The sequence below is a fragment of the Chenopodium quinoa genome, unplaced genomic scaffold (genome assembly GCF_001683475.1).
Source record: "Chenopodium quinoa cultivar QQ74 unplaced genomic scaffold, ASM168347v1, whole genome shotgun sequence".
Lineage (NCBI taxonomy): Eukaryota > Viridiplantae > Streptophyta > Magnoliopsida > Caryophyllales > Amaranthaceae > Chenopodium > Chenopodium quinoa.
Window position 1 is genome coordinate 4,949,627 of NW_018745413.1, and position 17,764 is coordinate 4,967,390.

A 17,764-nucleotide genomic window follows, 5' to 3' on the forward strand; every position below is an offset into this window, starting at 1 on the left:
AAGAAACTCCATCTTCAAGACTTGATCATAATTAAATACAACTACTAGTATCTACGATTAGGACTAATCTAAATATTAAGGTACAAAAATACTCAACGGTACATATACCATATTTAGATTTACAAAAATACATCACGGATCGCAGCCCGTATTTTCTATCCTAATCGGGCCCCACTAGTTGCCATTCCATAAAACCTGTGAGAGAATATACATTCCATTCATCCATTCACTATTTGTGAATGACCCATGCATTTTACAACGGTAAACAAGTAACAATGCAAAAACATGCGTGAACTAGTAACTAATCTAGGTGGTTAATCCAACTAACACGCCTAATTAAAACTAGTCAAAGTTGTTTTAACCGGTTATGTAAATAAGTGCAATTTAATATTTGAAGCTCCCACTAAATTCCGCATCCAACTTAATTAATCCAATTAATTAAGCCGGTAATTCCAAAAATTTGTCAAAATAAATTTTCCCAATGCCGCTCAAAACCGAGGCCTAGCCTCCAAAATTTATTAAAATAATTGAAACAAATTTGATTAATAAAATAACTAAAACGACAATTTTTTAAGCAAAAATACGTAGTCCAAAGTGTCTAAGTGCCTAGCACTAAGATACGGAGTGCTCACATTTCGCACAACCGTTAGATGCTCAATGAACGTGGGAGTGGGCCCGATGTCGCTAAACATTACACCGTCCACATCAGCAAACTTTCACACATAAAAAAACATGGCCCTTGATGGCCATGTTGAACGAATTCATTGCACTACATTGCTTCGAGAGCAACGTCTACGCATACCCCTAATTACATAATGCATGCACCAAGTCCAAACGATGCACCATGTGCTCGTGCCCCGCATCAACGCGTTACAGCAGCCCCAAGTGCACGCAACACAGCACACATGCACGCACGTGGTGCTGCTGTGCTGCGCTGCTTGTGCTGCTGCTGCTTGCGGTCGTGCGCACAAGCCACGCAATGGCTGCACGCACAGGGCATGGCAGCCCCTTGGCAGCCACATGAGGGCGTTCATGCCTTGTTTTGCGTCCCATTAGCCTCGGGATTTGATCCCAAAATTTTGCGTGATTTTCGAATTTAATTCTAAATTAATTTTAGAACTAATTTTAATGAGCAAAATTAAAATTTAAACAAGTCTAACTCAAATAAAATTTTTAAAGTGCATGTAACCAAAATAATTCCCAAGAACCATTCTTTAATTAAATTGGTTTAACTTGGTGCAACAAAAATAATAGGGCAAATACTCACTATTAATTTAATTAATTTTAAATTAACTTTGAGTTTTGACAAAATAAGAGAAAGTTGGAAAAATGAACATAAACTCAATAAAGATTCCAACTTTAATACTTGTGAATCCTTGAAAAATTATATCTTCCAATATGAAGATTGTAGACACCCATTTGTGTCTCCCCAAAACCAAACCCGGTGATGAGTACTTTTCACGTCGAATCATAATCGAATGAAGCGAAAGTGTGGAAAGTCTAGTGTAGCAAATAGTTTTAATTTTTTTTCTCTTCTCTCTGTTTTTGAAAACTTATTTTAAGAAAACAGCCAATCCAGTTTGGTTGTTCCATGATATGGGTCCAATAGTAGTGTAGTTGGATGGGGCTTGACAAGAGCTTTCCAACGATATATTATAAGCCCAATTCCGATGAATATTGAGGAAGTTATGACCAATTTACTAAACTGGGTCCGGTTTGAGCCTTATATGCGGCCCAATGATCTAGGAGAGGGCCTAATATGATTTATCATTCCTAATGCAATTAGGAATGGTTTTAGTCTTCTAGATTCTTCTAGAAGGTTCTTTTCATTCCTAATTCAATTAGCATTGATAAATTGACTTTTGCTGACTTTTTAGAGTTTTAATTAAAATCAAAGAGCATTTTTGAGGAAAATATACGATTTTATCCTCCTGTACGGCAAAATTTATCTGATTTTAGAAAACGCGTCAAAAACAGGATTGGCGCCTGGCGCCAATCTCGTTTTGCGTGCGCCAGACTCTGTTTTGTTAATTTTATCTTTTTGGCTGATCTTCTCTATAAATAACGTATTAAAAACTCCGTTTTCATTCATCAACAACCAACTTTTCAATTATATTCACCTACAATCAGTTTTCGATTCTCTCTCATTCTCTTCAATTCTTATTCTTTCATTCACCAATTCTCATCAAGTTTTCTTTAATCAATTCATTCATCTCTTTCTCTTTTTTTCTAAACTTGCTTTTTATATACAAAATTCTGCATTCATTAGATCTAGAAACACCTAGCCATATTCGAAGTTACCTTCGCCCTAGACGTGAAAGGTTTAATTTCTGAGGGTTTGGTCCCAAATCTCTATTTCACTTATTTAATTTAATTATTTGTTTATTATTTTCCTTGAAATTACTAATGTGTGTATTTTGTTATTAGAAAAAGGTACGAGGCATCAAAGTAAGTGCTTTAATGGTTTTAATTGATATTATGATGTAAAAATCATGTTTAAATTGTTATTATGATATTCCTATTATCATGTCTAGGGTAATTTTAATATCAAGTATGATTAAAAGTACGATGCTTCTTATGTTCTTCCTAATATTTATGATTGTTAGTATCATGTTGGGGTTAAAGATTTGATTTTTATTGCTTAGTGACATGCTAGGGTTTGTTATTAATCTTGTAAGTATCATACCTAGGATCTTGCTATTATTATTATGCTTTAATATTAACATGAACATGATTATGATTATAATTGTTATAATTCATGATGATTATGAACATTACTATTATTATTATTATTATTATTATTATTATTATTTTGATGATGATTATTTTATTTATGATATTATTATTATTATGATTATTATAATTTTATTGTCATGATATTTTTTATTATTCATTATGTTGCTTGATACATCATATTTATTTATTGCTTGATCACGCCTTTTTATACATGTTTAAAGGGAATTTGTACTTGTAATCACGCTTAATAAGATAATTAATAATCTTGTTAGGGTTAATTTGATTATAATTCAAGTGATCGCCAATAATAGATTTATTTGTGCATTAATATTCAACCAACATAAATAAACAGGTTTAGGGTTAATCCTATTGATTGTATGTTAGTCAGAAAGCGCACATGAATACGATCAGAATAAAGTAGAGGCCTATTATTAGGGCAGGTTCAATCTCTTTTAGGTTGGATTTGTACCTTCATCCCCGAACCCTTATTTGGTTCTAGACCTTATGGAGTTGACGATCTCTTGGATCATTAAGGGGTGTAACCTTTACCCCGTGAACGGTTTACAAGTTCCTAAAACTTGTTGGCGACTCTTTTGCTCTATCTTCTTTCCTTTTGGACGCCACCGTACTTTAGTGTATGATCACAGTGGGGTTCAAGCTAGGGGTTTAACGCTTGAAATTATTCCCCACAGTTTTTGGCGACTCCACTAGGGAGGATTTCTATTTTAATTCCTGAATTTGTTTCGGCAATGATTTAGAATGAGTGGATGAGACTCGAAACGTTCTAAGTATTTCATGTGCGTAATTTTGATTAACATTATTGTCATATGAATAAAAAAGATCTCATTGGAAAGACCATCCGTAATGAGTTTAAAACATAGGATTTTAGACATAGGAAATTTGAGAAATATCTTTCACAACTAGGACCGAAACGCACAAAAATGGAAAATTTTATCGAGCATAGAAAGCTGCTGAGGCATGTGGGAAGTAGCGCCAGGGGCCAGAGCTTAGCGCCAGACTTTTAGCCGTAGCGCCTGACGACAGCATTGGCGACAGGCGCTACAGTTAAAAAGTTGGCGCCAGTCTCTGATTGCTGGCGCCAACTTCCCCCAATACCGAGCCAGAAATATGCGTTCTAATTTCGACCGATTTTTCGTATTGTTTGCTCGATCCTACTTCCTGATTGAATTTTTTCTCACTTTTCTGAAACCCATATGTGTTCTACATATGGACATAACCCTCTGGGAATTCATGCTCTATCTACCCGATTGAACGCTCTGTGCAACAAAGGGTACATCCGAGATTGTTGAATTCACCAAACCATGGAAGCGAGTTTTTCTAAAACTCGCGGTGTCCCATGCACTCGCGCCAACCCTTCACGGTTAGGCTTCCGCGTGGTGCATCCGGAAAATTAACCATGGACCCTCTACTGACTAAACCACATCCCGAACTTTAGAGAACTAGAGCCATGGTTAGGTTGCAAACTCATTGCATCATATTGTGCCTACTTGACTAATTGTGCATTATTTGTTGTGCATATTTTCTATGTTTCTCTTAACCGTTTGTTTGACTTGTGTTGAGATTAAATAAATTAATGACTTAAAGAACTTTGCCTAATTAATTAATTAATTAATTAATTTGTGTCAATAAAGTCTAATATTTTAATCGAAATTGACCTAGTACGACTTTAGGCATACCCCAATTGACTAATAACACCGAAAACAGTCCCAGATCGAAGCTCCAATATTGGCGCCAAGGTCTGAGCTGTAGCGCCACACTGTGGAGTGTGGCGCCTGGCGACAGCTTTGTCGTCTGGCGCCAAGCTCCATAGTACGACGCCAGTCCTGTTGTTTGGCCGATAGTTTGGATTATTGGCCGAGTCATCACCTAGGGTCTAATTAATCAGTTTGCTAATTAATTCGGTTAATTTTCGCTGTCAATAACACCTTGTCGAGTCATTAATCGAGTCTAGTCACATAGTCTAGCCACATGGTCATGACACAAGTCTTAACATGTCACCTACACTCACTGGTCTTAGCACACACTTTGAGTACACATATCACCATGACCATGTTTTAGGTTCATGTATGAGTCGGTTTTTTCGGTCATTTGAGTTGGGGGTACATTCTATTCCTAGTTCTTCATATCCCTTCATCTACATCATTTTCCTTCACATTCTATTCCAATTTTTCTTCACTTCCTCCATCCATTGCATGTTGAATAAAGTTTGAGTCAAATAATTAACAATGAATATCCCCAATTTCCTTTTCCACAGTACTTGGTCGAGGAGAGAAGGGCGATTAATTAAGGAGAACACCTTTGTTCAGGTCTCGCTTTTTGATAAACTGATTCGTCAAAAGAGGAAGGCTAAAAATATAATGGCAAGTCAAGAAGAAGTCAATCAGCATAGGAACCAACTGGTTACCGTGACTGAGACACTGAAGCTACTCACACTCAAGATCGATGATCTCGTGAAGCAACAACAAATGAACCTTATGCAAGAAAGTTTGAGCAAGCTATCTAGTGACAATAAATTTCAGGGCATGAGTTCACAAGGGGTCTCGCTGGACAAGGAACTTCTTCTGCATAAGTTCAATGCCACTGACATCCCAAAATTCAAGGCAACAGATAACCCTTACTTCCATCTAAGAGCTTTTGAAACTATAATGAGTATTAAGAGTATCGATAATAAGGTTTTCCCCTCTCTGTTCCCACTATCTCTCAAAACCGTTTTCCAACAATGGTTCTTATCCCTTGACAAAGAGAAAAACTCTACCTGGGAATCGATAGTAAACGCTTTCATTAATAGGGACAAGTGCAATATCCAAGTTGAAACCGACCATAGACAACTTGAGATGCTAAGACAAAAAGAGAATGAAGTCTTTAATTCTTTCTTTAATAAATGGAAGGAAACTTCTGCCAAGATGATTGAGGTCCCCACCGAAAAGAAGTCTGTGAGGATGTTCATCAAGAATCTCCAAGAAAAGTATTCAAAGCACTTAAAATATCAACACAATCTGAATACTTTCAAGGCCGTTTATGGCATCGGAATTGAAATCGAAGACGACCTCGCAAAGCAAAAAGCTACTAACAATAGTAACCACGGTGGCTGGAAAGGAAGGAAGAACGACAATCCTTGTTCTTCCGAAAACGCCCACTCTAGTAATAATGTTAGTACCTTTGACCATAATGGTGTCTTAGCCATGGACAATCAAGGATATAAAAGGAAACCCAGGCGAGAGTTCACACCCATTGGAATGACCTACGATGCTGCTTTCGATCATCTGTATGATCGAGGATTAATCAAACCTATTGACCCTACCGAGGATCCAACACCAGAAAATCGATCTTCGAGATGGAATCCAAACTCCTATTGCAAGTACCATCGAGGGCGCGGTCATACTACTGATGAATGCTACAGGTTTCAAAACCTCATTCAAGATCTCATAGAGGGAAATAAGATCCCATTGCCTCTAGCTAGCGAGAAGACTGGATGATGTCGGAGCAAACAACACAAGACAGAGGCGAGCTTCAACGACAAGATTTCATGACCTCTTTTTCTATTTCTTTTTCATTTTTTTCCTTTCCGCAATAAGTCTAGCATAGGCACCTTTTCTTTTCCTTTAGATTAATTTTGTAGTTTTTTTCCTTTTCCCTTTTTAATAAAATGAGCATTTATTTCCTTTTATATGATCATTTCATTATATTGTATTAAATAAACAAAAAAAAAACGAAAACAAACAAAAAAAAATAAATAAATAAAAATCCATGTCGAGCTAAGCACAAGGTATACCAATGATTTGAGGCACCCCTTGTAGCCACATCATATCTCCTTTCACCTTTTAAATTTACAATCCTTTTTTGATAAACCACTTTGAGCCTCGTCTAACGATAGACCTTTCTTTTTTCAACCTAAATTTACCTAACCTTGGGATGGGATGGTGTGTAACTTATGCAATTCTAAAAAGAGCTTGAGTAATTCAAAAGATTAAAATAGCAAAAAAATAAATAAAATGTACAAAAGGGCAAGTGTTCCAATGTCTTTGATATGAAAATAGCTTCGATAAGAACACGTCTCAGATTGTGTCTCTTATCGAGTGCTCGGTACCGTGCCTGAGAAACATGAATGCCAAGTGAGTGATAAACCGCATGATCGAGATTGTCCACACTTATAAAAATGGGTAATTTTAATATCAAGTATGATTAAAAGTACGATGCTTCTTATGTTCTTCCTAATATTTATGATTGTTAGTATCATGTTGGGGTTAAAGATTTGATTTTTATTGCTTAGTGACATGCTAGGGTTTGTTATTAATCTTGTAAGTATCATACCTAGGATCTTGCTATTATTATTATGCTTTAATATTAACATGAACATGATTATGATTATAATTGTTATAATTCATGATGATTATGAACATTACTATTATTATTATTATTATTATTATTATTATTATTATTATTATTTTGATGATGATTATTTTATTTATGATATTATTATTATTATGATTATTATAATTTTATTGTCATGATATTTATTATTATTCATTATGTTGCTTGATACATCATATTTATTTATTGCTTGATCACGCCTTTTTATACATGTTTAAAGGGAATTTGTACTTGTAATCACGCTTAATAAGATAATTAATAATCTTGTTAGGGTTAATTTGATTATAATTCAAGTGATCGCCAATAATAGATTTATTTGTGCATTAATATTCAACCAACATAAATAAACAGGTTTAGGGTTAATCCTATTGATTGTATGTTAGTCAGAAAGCGCACATGAATACGATCAGAATAAAGTAGAGGCCTATTATTAGGGCAGGTTCAATCTCTTTTAGGTTGGATTTGTACCTTCATCCCCGAACCCTTATTTGGTTCTAGACCTTATGGAGTTGACGATCTCTTGGATCATTAAGGGGTGTAACCTTTACCCCGTGAACGGTTTACAAGTTCCTAAAACTTGTTGGCGACTCTTTTGCTCTATCTTCTTTCCTTTTGGACGCCACCGTACTTTAGTGTATGATCACAGTGGGGTTCAAGCTAGGGGTTTAACGCTTGAAATTATTCCCCACAGTTTTTGGCGACTCCACTGGGGAGGATTTCTATTTTAATTCCTGAATTTGTTTCGGCAATGATTTAGAATGAGTGGATGAGACTCGAAACGTTCTAAGTATTTCATGTGCGTAATTTTGATTAACATTATTGTCATATGAATAAAAAAGATCTCATTGGAAAGACCATCCGTAATGAGTTTAAAACATAGGATTTTAGACATAGGAAATTTGAGAAATATCTTTCACAACTAGGACCGAAACGCACAAAACTGGAAAATTTTATCGAGCATAGAAAGCTGCTGAGGCATGTGGGAAGTAGCGCCAGGGGCCAGAGCTTAGCGCCAGACTTTTAGCCGTAGCGCCTGACGACAGCATTGGCGACAGGCGCTACAGTTAAAAAGTTGGCGCCAGTCTCTGATTGCTGGCGCCAACTTCCCCCAATACCGAGCCAGAAATATGCGTTCTAATTTCGACCGATTTTTCGTATTGTTTGCTCGATCCTACTTCCTGATTGAATTTTTTCTCACTTTTCTGAAACCCATATGTGTTCTACATATGGACATAACCCTCTGGGAATTCATGCTCTATCTACCCGATTGAACGCTCTGTGCAACAAAGGGTACATCCGAGATTGTTGAATTCACCAAACCATGGAAGCGAGTTTTTCTAAAACTCGCGGTGTCCCATGCACTCGCGCCAACCCTTCACGGTTAGGCTTCCGCGTGGTGCATCCGGAAAATTAACCATGGACCCTCTACTGACTAAACCACATCCCGAACTTTAGAGAACTAGAGCCATGGTTAGGTTGCAAACTCATTGCATCATATTGTGCCTACTTGACTAATTGTGCATTATTTGTTGTGCATATTTTCTATGTTTCTCTTAACCGTTTGTTTGACTTGTGTTGAGATTAAATAAATTAATGACTTAAAGAACTTTGCCTAATTAATTAATTAATTAATTAATTTGTGTCAATAAAGTCTAATATTTTAATCGAAATTGACCTAGTACGACTTTAGGCATACCCCAATTGACTAATAACACCGAAAACAGTCCCAGATCGAAGCTCCAATATTGGCGCCAAGGTCTGAGCTGTAGCGCCACACTGTGGAGTGTGGCGCCTGGCGACAGCTTTGTCGTCTGGCGCCAAGCTCCATAGTACGACGCCAGTCCTGTTGTTTGGCCGATAGTTTGGATTATTGGCTGAGTCATCACCTAGGGTCTAATTAATCAGTTTGCTAATTAATTCGGTTAATTTTCGCTGTCAATAACACCTTGTCGAGTCATTAATCGAGTCTAGTCACATAGTCTAGCCACATGGTCATGACACAAGTCTTAACATGTCACCTACACTCACTGGTCTTAGCACACACTTTGAGTACACATATCACCATGACCATGTTTTAGGTTCATGTATGAGTCGGTTTTTTCGGTCATTTGAGTTGGGGGTACATTCTATTCCTAGTTCTTCATATCCCTTCATCTACATCATTTTCCTTCACATTCTATTCCAATTTTTCTTCACTTCCTCCATCCATTGCATGTTGAATAAAGTTTGAGTCAAATAATTAACAATGAATATCCCCAATTTCCTTTTCCACAGTACTTGGTCGAGGAGAGAAGGGCGATTAATTAAGGAGAACACCTTTGTTCAGGTCTCGCTTTTTGATAAACTGATTCGTCAAAAGAGGAAGGCTAAAAATATAATGGCAAGTCAAGAAGAAGTCAATCAGCATAGGAACCAACTGGTTACCGTGACTGAGACACTGAAGCTACTCACACTCAAGATCGATGATCCCGTGAAGCAACAACAAATGAACCTTATGCAAGAAAGTTTGAGCAAGCTATCTAGTGACTATAAATTTCAGGGCATGAGTTCACAAGGGGTCTCGCTGGACAAGGAACTTCTTCTGCATAAGTTCAATGCCACTGACATCCCAAAATTCAAGGCAACAGATAACCCTTACTTCCATCTAAGAGCTTTTGAAACTATAATGAGTATTAAGAGTATCGATAATAAGGTTTTCCCCTCTCTGTTCCCACTATCTCTCGAAACCGTTTTCCAACAATGGTTCTTATCCCTTGACAAACAGAAAAACTCTACCTGGGAATCGATAGTAAACGCTTTCATTAATAGGGACAAGTGCAATATCCAAGTTGAAACCGACCATAGACAACTTGAGATGCTAAGACAAAAAGAGAATGAAGGCTTTAATTCTTTCTTTAATAAATGGAAGGAAACTTCTGCCAAGATGATTGAGGTCCCCACCGAAAAGAAGTCTGTGAGGATGTTCATCAAGAATCTCCAAGAAAAGTATTCAAAGCACTTAAAATATCAACACAATCTGAATACTTTCAAGGCCGTTTATGACATCGGAATTGAAATCGAAGACGACCTCGCAAAGCAAAAAGCTACTAACAATAGTAACCACGGTGGCTGGAAAGGAAGGAAGAACGACAATCCTTATTCTTCCGAAAACGCCCACTCTAGTAATAATGTTAGTACCTTTGACCATAATGGTGTCTTAGCCATGGACAATCAAGGATATAAAAGGAAACCCAGGCGAGAGTTCACACCCATTGGAATGACCTACGATGCTGCTTTCGATCATCTGTATGATCGAGGATTAATCAAACCTATTGACCCTACCGAGGATCCAACACCAGAAAATCGATCTTCGAGATGGAATCCAAACTCCTATTGCAAGTACCATCGAGGGCGCGGTCATACTACTGATGAATGCTACAGGTTTCAAAACCTCATTCAAGATCTCATAGAGGGAAATAAGATCCCATTGCCTCTAGCTAGCGAGAAGACTGGATGATGTCGGAGCAAACAACACAAGACAGAGGCGAGCTTCAACGACAAGATTTCATGACCTCTTTTTCTATTTCTTTTTCATTTTTTTCCTTTCCCCAATAAGTCTAGCATAGGCACCTTTTCTTTTCCTTTAGATTAATTTTGTAGTTTTTTTCCTTTTCCCTTTTTAATAAAATGAGCATTTATTTCCTTTTATATGATCATTTCATTATATTGTATTAAATAAACAAAAAAAAAACGAAAACAAACAAAAAAAAATAAATAAATAAAAATCCATGTCGAGCTAAGCACAAGGTATACCAATGATTTGAGGCACCCCTTGTAGCCACATCATATCTCCTTTCACCTTTTAAATTTACAATCCTTTTTTGATAAACCACTTTGAGCCTCGTCTAACGATAGACCTTTCTTTTTTCAACCTACATTTACCTAACCTTGGGATGGGATGGTGTGTAACTTATGCAATTCTAAAAAGAGCTTGAGTAATTCAAAAGATTAAAATAGCAAAAAAATAAATAAAATGTACAAAAGGGCAAGTGTTCCAATGTCTTTGATATGAAAATAGCTTCGATAAGAACACGTCTCAGATTGCGTCTCTTATCGAGTGCTCGGTACCGTGCCTGAGAAACATGAATGCCAAGTGAGTGATAGACCGCATGATCGAGATTGTCCACACTTATAAAAATGAAACAGATGCTAAAGCAAAAGATAAAAGTGAGCTAAAAAGAGTAGAAACTCAAGCATAAAAATATAAAGATTCAAAAGCAAGGTTGCATACCTTGGGGGCTTATCTAGGGTCTTGAGCCTTTATACCCTTCTTCTTCAAACTTTTATCCTAACCACGTTACAACCCTTAAAAAGAACTTTTGAGGTATGCACACTTGTGCGAGGTTCGGCTAGAGCTATACGTTCGGCCTGATTCCTAACGGATACGTAGGCAACCTCACAAAGGGGTGCGGCCGTAATAAAAATGCATTCGTATTTACATTCACAATTGATCATATCAAGGGATCTCCAATGCTCATCCCTATTCACTTAGAGCTAGACTTGGGGGCTTGATCCTTACATCATTAGCTTACCTAGCCTAAGAGTCACCATTATTTGACTCTTCTAGTAATAATATTTTTCCACACACTTAGCCTTTGCGGCCTAAATTTAGTGTCACTTTCACACACATCACAGATACATGACTAAATATACTTCCCTTAGGAACCCTTTGTCATGAAATCTTAACACAACGTTGAAGCATGCCTTGTCATATCAACATCACTCATCAATCATAATCATCATTACATAGAAGTATGAAGTGCTTAGCCTCCGTGCCTAAGTTACCCAAATACTTTCATCATTGAGTCAATCATTGAGATAGTCTAAGATGGATTAATCCTTGCACCTTGTGAGATAGTATCAAATGACATTTGACTAAGCTCGTTCAACATGCACCTTCAAAACTTCGATTCTTTTTTCGCGTCTTTCTTTTTCGAGAGAAGGTCGGTACCCTCCACAAAAATGACGGAAATTTTTTACTTTTTTGCATTTCCAAGTCGCACGATCACATTACAATGCACACACGGGTCATGAGTCACACGTGTCATTTTACTTCGAGTCGAGTTAACCTTGAGTCATTCGATCACATCGAGTCAAGTTTATACCTTGAGTTGTGTCAAGTCAATGAGTCAAGCGACATTAAACCTTAGGTCAACCCTAAGATGGTTAAAGAAATTGGCAAAGTTCTATAGTCAAAAATAAATACAGGTGCAGCAGAATAGGGAAGACCCTATCACAGCGTTCGGCGACAGAGCCAATTCTTGGCGCCAGAAATATCTCAGCAACGACAGAGCTCGAAGCCTCTCAGAAAGGTGATTTCGACCTCATGCAACAATTTTAGGTTCCTTGGTACGCTAGTTAGCCCCTATAAGCAATTTGACATGATTAGTAGTCGGCTCGATTACAATCGTAGTAAGTGATTGACCTGACACAAAAAAAAGATCGTCTCACTTAGCTTAAGCGCCTAAAACACTGGCTCATTACTATCGGTTTAAAAGCAACGACAATATTTCCAAATATGGATTGTCGCGCATTCTTCTTAAACGACAATTTTTCCAAATATGGATTGTCGCGCATTCTTCTTAAAATGACAATATTTCCTAAAATGGATTGTCGCGCATCTTCTTCAAAGACAATTTTTCCAAGATTGGATTATCATCTCTGGCAAAGTTTCCAAGCATGAATTGCCGTGCTCCTTCTCTGTTTGGAAATTTTTTCCAAGTTTGGATTGTCATCGCTGGCAAGTTTTTCGAGATTGGATTGTCATACACCCAGTTCCCTATGGCAAAATTTCCCAAAGGATTGTTGTAGGACTCTATTCATCATAAAGTTCGGCAAAGGTTCCTCAACGTGGATTGTCATTCGTTTCAGTAAGTGGCAAATTTTCCGAAGTGGATTGTCGGTCGTCTCTTTCTTGCAAATGTTCCAAGACGCGGATTGTCGATTGTGGTAATATTTTCCTAAAAAGGATTGTCGCATAGCGTTGGCAAATTTCCAAGGTGGATTGCTTTCAAGAGTTATATTCCAAGATGTGGATTGTCGATCGTAGCAAAGTTCTTATGAAAGATTGTTACGAACATTGGCAACTTTTTCCTAAAATTGGATTTTGGCAAATTTTCCGAGATACGGATTGTCGCTTCATCGTGGCAACATTTCCAAGGATGGATTGTTACGTGGCATTGACAACTTTCCCTAAATTGGATTGTCATACATCATACAGGAGTTGTGTTGGCAACTATTCCCAAATAAAAGAGGATTGTCGACATACTAGTTCACAAGCAGCAAAGCGCCGACATACTGGCATAGCAGCATTAAGGATTAAAAAGCGGTGATCTTTTAGAAGACTATCACGGCGGAAATTGGAGTCATATAAAAAAAGCTCTTTGTTCAGAGACGCGTGAACATATCAAAAAGAAGCTCTTTGTTCAGAGACGAATGAACATCGAAACAGCGAGGTGGCGTGCCCTGGATTATGGAGAGTTGTCACAAACAACAGAGGATTGTTTCAAGAGAAGCAATCTTTGATAGTATTCCCTTGGACGTGGAATGTTATCAATGTGGATGAGGATTGTTTCAAGAGAAGCAATCTTCGATAGTATTCCCTTGGATGTGGAATATTATCAAAGCGGAAGAGGATCGTTTCAGGAAAAGCAGTCTTCTATATTGGAAGCAGTTACGGGCGTTGCAGTTTTCAAGCAGGATGGCATTCTCTAGCTTGCAGGAGGTCATCAAAACAACAGTAAAGCGGCAGACAATCGGTTACTTTCAGAGACGTGTGCTCGACGGTGCAAGATACGCGTTTCTTAACTCTTTTATCTGTTTAACTAACGCTAGTTTGCAGGTATCGGCGTTACAAGAGTGGTTTAGGATCGCAGAATGTTCTGAATCATTCTCCCTCCCTATCGATACTTTGACTTTCGTTTTCGAAACTTGCGTTTCTCCAAACTCAGTCAAAGTGGGGGCTTCTGTAGACACCCATTTGTGTCTCCCCAAAACCAAACCCGGTGATGAGTACCTATCACGTCGAAACATAATAGAATGAAGCGAAAGTGTGGAGAGTCTAGTGTTGCGGATAGTTTTAATTTCTTTTTTCTTCTCTCTGTTTTTGAAAACATATTTTAAGAAAACAGTCAATCCAGTTTGGTTGGTCCATGGTATGGGTCCAATAGTAGTATAGTTGGATGGGGCTTGACAAGAGCTTTCCAACGATATATTATAAGCCCAATTCCGATGAATATTGAGGAAGTTATGACCAATTTACTAAACTGGGCCCGGTTTGAGCCTTATATGCGGCCCAATGATCTAGGGGAGGGCCTAATATGATTTATCATTCCTAATGCAATTAGGAATAGTTTTAGTCTTCTAGATTCTTCTAGAAGGTTCTTCTCATTCCTAATTCAATTAGCATTGATAAATTGACTTTTGCTGACTTTTTAGAGTTTTAATTAAAATCAAAGAGCATTTTTGAGGAAAATATACGATTTTATCCTCCTGTACGGCAAAATTTATCTGATTTTAGAAAACGCGTCAAAAACAGGATTGGTGCCTAACGCTGACGTTGGCGCCTGGCGCCAATGGCCAATGCCTGGCGCCAATCTCGTTTTGCGTGCGCCAGACTCTGTTTTGTTAATTTTATCTTTTTGGCTGATCTTCTCTATAAATAACGTATTAAAAACTCCGTTTTCATTCATCAACAACCAGCTTTTCAATTATATTCACCTACAATCAGTTTTCAATTCTTTCTCATTCTCTTCAATTCTTATTCTTTCATTCACCAATTCTCATCAAATTTTCTTTAATCAATTCATTCATCTCTTTCTTTTTTTTTCTAAACTTACTTTTTATATACAAAATCCCGCATTATTAGATCTAGAAACACCTAGCCATATTCGAAGTTGCCTTCGCCCTAGACGTGAAAGGTTTAATTTCTGAGGGTTTGGTCCCAAATCTCTATTTCACTTATTTAATTTAATTATTTATTTATTATTTTCCTTGAAGTTACTAACGTGTGTATTTTGTTATTAGAAAAAGGTACGAGGCATCAAAGTAAGTGCTTTAATGGTTTTAATTGATATTATGATGTAAAAATCATGTTTAAATTGTTATTATGATATTCCTAGTATCATGTCTAGGGTAATTTTAATATCAAGTATGATTAAAAGTACGATGCTTCTTATGTTCTTCCTAATATTTATGATTGTTAGTATCATGTTAGGGTTAAAGATTTGATTTTTATTGCTTAGTGAGATGCTAGGGTTTGTTATTAATCTTGTAAGTATCATACCTAGGATCTTGCTATTATTATTATGCTTTAATATTAACATGAACATGATTATGATTATAATTGTTATAATTCATGATGATTTTGAACATTATTATTATTATTATTATTATTATTATTATTATTATTATTATTATTATTATTATTATTATTATTATTATTTTGATGATGATTATTTTATATATGATATTATTAATTATTATGACTATTATAATTTTATTGTCATGATATTTATTATTATTCATTATGTTGCTTGATACATTATATTTATTTATTCCTTGATCACGTCTTTTTATGCATGTTTAAAGGGAATTTGTACTTGTAATCACGCTTAATAAGATAATTAATAATCTTGTTAGGGTTAATTTGATTATAATTCAAGTGATCGCCAATAATAGATTTATTTGTGCATTAATATTCAACCAACATAACTAAACAGGTTTAGGGTTAATCCTATTGATCGTATGTTAGTCAGAAAGCGCACATGAATACGATCAGAATAAAGTAGAGGCCTATTCTTAGGGCAGGTTCAATCTCTTTTAGGTTGGATTTGTACCTTCATCCCCGAACCCTTATTTGGTTCTAGACCTTATGGAGTTGACGATCTCTTGGATCGTTAAGGGGTGTAACCTTCACCCTGTGAACGGTTTACAAGTTCCTAAAACTTGTTGGCGACTCTTTTGCACTATCTTCTTTCCTTTTGGACGCCACCGTACTTTAGTGTATGATCACAATGGGGTTCAAGATAGGGGTTTAACGCTTGAAATTATTCCCCACAAAGATAAACAATTTTTCTATCACAAAGTTTCAAACTTTATGATTCCAATCAACTAAAAAATGATTAAATCAATAAAGTTTAACAAAAATTCATAGAATTTAGTAATATAAAGTTTCAATCACTTAACATAATTAAAGATTGAGTCTTTAATACTTGGAAGCCTCAAAGAACAACAATTTCACACTTAATGCAATTAGTTTGCAATTATGTGAAAAATAAAACCAAGCATTCAAGCACAAATTACTACAAAGTAAACATGCCTAAAGAGGTTTAAAATTGCATATAAAATATGTATTGAACCAATTACATAACCACCATGAATATGCAATTAATTTTCAAGGTTAGAAAGACATAAAATTTTTCGTAAAAATGAAAGAACCCTTGAAAATAGCATTTCTGGTCGTTTTTTGGCTAAAAACCGCTCCCTGGAAGAACAAACCATTTCCAGAACACATTTTCCACCCAAAATTCACTATTTTTGAGTCAAAATTCGGGGCTGAAGGTAGCTTAAATACGATATTAAAATAGATAATACGAGCTACTAATCTAATTAGCAACTTAAACCAGAAAAATTAAGCCATAAAAATCACCTTGAAAAATATAATGATTTTAAAAATAAACGAGCGTGGCTCCGATACCGCTGCTGGGGTTTGGTAAGTCCAAATTACCGCGGAAACGACCCCGACCCAAAGAACCACTCTCAATTAATCAAACCATAAAGCATAACAAATGAACATAAAAGGGTAGAATCGTAATTTACCTTTGACGCGTGCTTCGCCCGACCTAATGGGCTTGAAAGCTTTAGCTCCGCTCACACGAGAGCCTCCAACGGTATCCACCCACAAAGGACAAACACCGACTTTTTAAGTCCGCTACCTTGGAGTTAGCAAGGTCCGACCAAAACCGGAGCGATTAAATAAGTTCAAAGGTTTTCACAATGGTGATGCCTTTTTCAACTCACACTCAAGCGATTTTCCCAATACCCCAACTTGGGTATTTATAGGGAAAACTTGAGAGTGAAAAAGCTCTCCCATCAATGTGGGAGAATTTGATTTTTTTTCATTTTATTTTAAAGCTAAAATAAAATAAATAATCAAACTAGTAATAAATCAACAAGTGGCAAGCTCATGAGAGAGGTTATGTGAGCACCATTTGGAGGGGGGGGACCAAACTTGCTTCCCACTCCCTCTCCAAAAACCGGCCACCTCATACCTCAAGCCTCCCCTCACAATGCTCCACATGGCACCACACTTGGGCACCTAGGCACCCCAAGGTGGGCTGCCATGTGCGGCTGCCAACAGGCCCAGCACAAGCGTGCGGGCTACTTGGCGCTGCTGGCCAACACGCCCAGCACAGCTTGTGCGGGCTGCTTGCGCACTTGACCGGCAAGCCGCGCATCAATGATGCAGGCTGCTTGCTGAGTGCCCTGCACCTTACGCGCGTTGGCCCAGCGCTGCTAGCACACTATGCTAGCATTGGTGCACTAGCCTAGGCTCGGCTTGGTGCGCATGCTAGCCACCATGATATACCAAATGCCC